Source organism: Schistocerca nitens, chromosome 1 (assembly GCF_023898315.1).
Source record: "Schistocerca nitens isolate TAMUIC-IGC-003100 chromosome 1, iqSchNite1.1, whole genome shotgun sequence".
NCBI lineage: Eukaryota > Metazoa > Arthropoda > Insecta > Orthoptera > Acrididae > Schistocerca > Schistocerca nitens.
In genome coordinates this window covers 831,032,980-831,039,095 of record NC_064614.1, presented here as the reverse complement: position 1 = coordinate 831,039,095, position 6,116 = coordinate 831,032,980, and positions in this window count along the sequence as shown.

The following is a 6,116-nucleotide window of genomic DNA, read 5'->3' as shown; positions in this document are numbered from 1 at the left end:
TCCTGGTCTAAGCCGCGTAACATGGGCTGCGTTCTTCCGTACCAGAACACACCGCTTCGGCACAAAACGAGACAGCAGATTTGGCAACGGTAGGAGACTGGTGCCTAAAACTATCGCTTTAGACCACTTTTTCTTTACTTTTTATCTTTCTTCTTTTTCTCGTCGTCGGAATGCTTTGAGATATCAGCTGCAACGAGATAAACTATGCCCAGGTGAGGCTCGAACTCCCAACTCCTGCTTTGCTCACGGCTCCTGCCTTATAACCACCGAGCCCTAAGCATTTTTTTATATCTTATTTCTTTTTTTTGTGCCTTAATTGCCGTGGCTTCATCGCTATTCATAATAGTTATTTGAAAGAAATTCTAATAGACTTTAACAAAATTGTAATGTTTTCTGTACATATTGGCTTTTCTTGGTAACAAGAAACTAAAGCCGTAGGAGAATGCAAACAAAGTCATACTTCTTTGAAGGTAGTAAGTTGTTAGCAAACAAAACAACTTAAAGTTTTCTCTCTTGAAAAGAACGTAATATTTTACCTCTATATTTCAGGTGTCTTCTTCCTTGGGCCTTAAAACTTTTCTCCTTAATCAAAATTAAAAACACTTCTCTTTGTATAAAAAAATTAAAAAGAATGGAGATCTAATGTCTCTCCTTTAATAAAAGGTATCTAACAGCACAAAAAGAAAATACATATGTTGTTGTCGTCCGCCAATGTTATTAAGGCCTCGATGTGCTCAGCGGTGTGTCTTTGGCTTCAGCGGGCGACGCCTGGAGTCTAGCGACCCGCCAGCCATGGCGGCTCTGCGTGCAGGCATCAGTGGTCGCCTGGCTACTACACTTAGTGTAGATTGACCACCCAGTCTGTCCCGTATAGCACGACTGACACTACTGTCATATGATCTGATGAACCCCACATTTCATTATAACTGGTAGTTTGACCTTAGAGTTGAAGGAGCATCTACGTAATGTCTTTGGGACGTTAAAAAAATTAAAAAAAGAAAAACAGAGAAATCTTTTTCCTTTAAAAAGTTGCTTACCCTATCAGAAATTTTACCTACACTGAGGATCTGCCTTGCTTCTTCAGTTTCTCATTCAGATTGTTAGCAAAAACGTTGGTTTGCTGCATGATTCAGTAGCATATTCTGAGTTCGAATATAATAAATTTCGTAGAGACCGAAAAGCTCATGTCCACGAATCAATACGGCTTTAGAAAGCATCGCTCGTGTGAAACTCAGCTTGCTCTTTTCTCATAATATACTGCGAAGCATGGATGAAGGGCAACAGGCAGATTCCATATTTCTAGATTTTCTCAAAGCATTCGACACGTTACTCCACTGCAGACTGCTATGAAGTACGTGCATAAGAAATAGGCTCTCAGGTATGTGACTGACTCGAAGATTTTTTCATTAACAGAACCCGTTTACTCATAAATTATCTGGCAAACAGGGTGGGCAGCAATCTGCGGTTGTTCGCTGATGATGCTGTGGTGTACAGGAAGGTGTCGAAGATAAATGACTGTGTTTGATAAAAAATGACCTTCACAAAATTTCTAGTTCGTGTGATGAATGGCACCTAGCTCTTAATGTGGAAAAATGTAACTTAATTAGGATCAGTAGGAAAAATAAACCCTTTAATGTTCGGATTTAGCATTATTAGTGTCCTTTTTGACACAGTCACTTCGTTTAAATATCTGGGCGTAACAGTGCGAAGCCATATGAATGGAATGAGCATGTGAGGATTGTGGTAGGGAAGGCGAATGGTCGACTTCGGTTTATTGGGAGAATTTTAGGAAAGTGTAGTTCATCTCTAAAGGAGACCGCATGTAGTACGCTAGTGCAGCCTATTCTTGAGTAGTGCCCGAGTGGCGTGTTTGGGATCCGCACCAGATCGGATTGAAAGAAGACGGTGAAGAAATTCAGAGGCGAGCAGCTAGATTTGTTATTGCTAGGTTCGATCAGCATGCAAGTGTTACGAATATGGTTAGGGAGCTCAAGTGGGAATCCCTGGAGGGAAAAAGACATTCATTTCGAAGAACACTACTGAGAAAGTTTAGAGAACGGTCATTTGAGCTGACTGCAGAACGATCCTATTTCTGCCAACATATATTTCGTGTAGGGGCCACGAAGATAAGATACGAGAAATTAGGGCTCATACGGAGGCATACAGACAGTCCATTTTCCCTTGCTCTATCTGCTAGTGGAACAGGAAAGAAAACGATTAGTTGTGGTACAGGGTACCCTCCACCACGCACTGTACGATGGCTTGCGGAGTATGTATGAAGATGTATTTTAAATTCATTATTTGTAGCTCTTTTTTTTTATTGTATTGAGTTACTCTTCGTAGTCGTCTTGGAGCTTGGGGATATAAAGGAAACAGGTGGATAATGTCGTGGAATGCTGCAAGTGTGTAAGCTGCTGGGTGTAGAGAAGATGCTGGGGTTAATGTGTCAGTAAAGGATTCTCACCGTTAAATTTTAAGTTTGTGGTTACTGTTTCGTACCTGTTAAGTGGATGTCTAGTAAATTAATGTCCTTGTTCGCAGACCTTCCATCATAGTCGCAACAGTCGGCCAAGTAATTTCAAACGTGCACTTGCCATTGGTCTCTACAGGTCATTATTGATGTGGACTACAGTCGTTCATTACCTAATGTCTGAAAATTAATTCCTGCTTCCGTACCATTAGAATACACATATTCTGCATGCATAATGGTTTTGAAGATGAAAACATATAGCTGTTTATGCATCTCGACGCGTGGCAAAAAGCAGTTAGTAGTTTTTTTTTTTTTGAGAAAATTGCAAGTAGAAGGAACCTTATATTTTTTTTCTTTTTTTGTCTTTAACCTGTCTGTATCCTGTACCTTCACGGGGCTGGCTTCTCAAATTCGATTTGGTAACGTTAGTGGTAGAGGTGGCCGAATACCCTTCCTGTCGCATTATTAAACCTTGCTCAACCTAAAGAATTACGTAGGAATGAAAGGTGAGGTGAAATCCGCAAATATATTCTACGAGTACCCTATGGATAATTTCATAGTTAATTAAAACAGTCGAAGGTATAATATGACTGACAACTAGGGTTGTCAGATTAAATTGAAAACATAACCGAATATAGTCTGGCGAAAGGATTTGCTGCGCCAAGGATGAACACATAAAACACTTAGTAAACAGTAAAATTTATATGTGTTATTTCTAGTTAGGTATTCACCAGATTTTTCTAATCGTTATCGTCAAATTACAGCTATTGCGTAATTCAGTTTTTACCATATTGGCACTCAATTTATTTCTAGTGTCAGACCATAAATGATTAACGTTACCGAAGACTCTTCCCACACAGGCATTGCTGCCTGGAATCGCTATTATCCTTTTGGTATTTCAGGCGTTTCTGCTCCATTTAAAAACGTTTTCCATGAAAACGACTTGCGAAAGTAGAAGCTTGACTTACTAATTGGCAACTACCACCGCACCAAATGTTTACTGACTTGAATCTACAAATTAATAAATAAATTAGTGATATGAATGGAGTTCTAAAAATACGGAACCACCCTTACTTTGGTACCGAACACGGAACAAGGGGACTGTAATAACGAACAGTTGAGTAAATAACTGAACACTAGCAACCAACTGACACATGACTAACTGGAAAGATGTTTATAGTGCTCATGACATGAATGAAAAATATAACACATTCATGAACAATGTCAGTACCATGTTTGAAAACTGTTTTCCTCTAAAAGTTACTCAAATTAAACAGAAGTCTATAATAAAACCATGGATGATTACACAAGGGATAAAGATTTCCTGTAAGACAAAAAGGAAAATGTATCTGTTGACCAAGAATAGGTCCAATGCTGATGATTTAGCTAAATACAAAGAATACTGTAAAATATTTAAAAAAAGTAATTCAGACATCTAAACAAATGCACTACGAGAAGAAGATAGCAATGTCAGGGAACAAAATAAAAGCAATATGGGATAGAGTGAAAGAGGAGACTTGTAGAACCAGGAAGGAACAGGAGCAAATAGCATTAAGGGTAGATGACACATCAGTAGCTGATGGGCATAGTGTGGCAGATCTATTTAACAAGTACTTTATATCCATTACTGATAGAATGGGATTGTCAGGATCAGTAAATAATGCCCTTGAATATATGAAACTAGCCTTTATGAATAGCTTCAGGTACATGAATATGTCACTCACTTCACCAAAAGAAATAACTTTAATTATAAAATCTTTAAAAACAAAGCATTCTAGTGGTTATGATGAAATATCAACAAAGTTAATTAAGGCATGTTCTTGTGAGTTTAGTACAATTCTAAGTTTCTTGTGTAACCAGTCAATTATAACTGGGACATTTCCTGACTGGCTAAAATATGCAGATGTTAAGCCTCTATTCAAGAAAGGGGATAAAGAGATACCATCAAACTACAGACCGATTTCACTTTTGCCAGCATTCTCAAAAATTTTAGAAAAAGTAATGTACAGGCAGCTTCTCAACCATCTGACCACAAATAACATTATCAAGAACACAGTTTGGATTTCTGAAGGGTTCTGATATCGAGAAGGCTATTTACACGTACAGTGAAAATGTACTTAATTCATTAAATAACAAATTACAAGCATCAGGTATTTTCTGTGATTTGTCAAAGGCATTTGATTGTGTGAACCACAACTTCCTTTTAAATAAATTAGAATTCTATGGTGTCACGGACAGTGCTGCAAAATGGTTCAAGACACACCTCACTAACAGGAAACAAAGGGTCTCAGTGCAAGGGAATAGTGAATTAGGTCATCAGTCATCATCAGAATGGGACGAAATTACATGTGGTATCCCACAAGGATCCATCTTAGGGCCATTGCTTTTTCTTGTATACATTAGTGATCTCTCATCAGTTACGCTGCCAAAAGCAGAGTTCGTTTTGTTTGCAGATTACACAAGTATTGCAATTAATAGTATGTCGAATGTAGTTCAAGAAAGATCTGCTAACGATATTTTCATGGATATTAATAAATGGTTTAAAGCCAACTCACTGACATTAAACTTCAAAGAGACTCACTACATGCAATTTAGAACCTGTAAGGGGTTTCCACCTAGCATATGCATAAAGTATGAAGAAGAGCAGATAGAAGAGGTTGACAGTCTTAAATTCCTGGGATTACAACTTGATAATAAATTCAATTGGGAGGAGCACACCACAGAACTGCAGAAACGCCTTAACAAATCTGTATTTACAATTCGAATGTCAGCTGACACAGGCGACATAAAAATGAAAAAGCTTGCATACTTTGCCTACTTTCATTCCATAATGTCATATGGTATAATATTTTGGGGTAACTCTTCGAGTCAAATAAAAATTTTCAGAGTCCAAAAGCGTGTAATATGTATTATTTGTGGAGTAAATTCACAGACGTCCTGTAGAAAACTCTTCAAAGAACTGGGTATACTAACTACTGCCTCTCAGTGCATTTATTCCTTAATGAAATTCGTCCTAAATAATATATCTCTTTTTCCAACAAACAGCTCAGTTCATACATACAATACCAGGAACAAAAATGATCTGCACAAGGACTTAAAAGCACTTACGTTAGTTTAAAAAGGGGTCCACTACTCAGAAAAACTCATCTTCAATAATATGCTAGCAAACATAAAAAATTTAGTTACAAATAAAGATCAATTTAAAAGGACCCCGAAAGACTTACTAGTGGCTAACTCCTTCTACTCCATTGACGAATTTTTTAATGGAAACAAATGATGTATTGTATATTTTCATACTATTAGTATTGTTATTTCAGCTTAAAAAAGTGACATGTTCCACATCCACGAGGATCTCCTCAGAACGGATCTATGGAACGAAAAACTAATCTTATCTAATCTACCATACTTACCATCGTTTTTTTACTTCACCACAACTGCGTCCGAACAGGCCTCGGAAGACCTAACGGTATCGACCGATCGCCGTGTCACCTCATCCGATAGGCATCATTGGATGCGGATATGGGTGGGCATATGATCATCATGCCGCTCTCCCGTTCATTGTCAGTTATCGTAAGCAGAGCCGCTTATTCTCAGTGAAACAGCACCTCAATTGGCCCCACAAGAGCTAAGACATCATTAAAGGCTC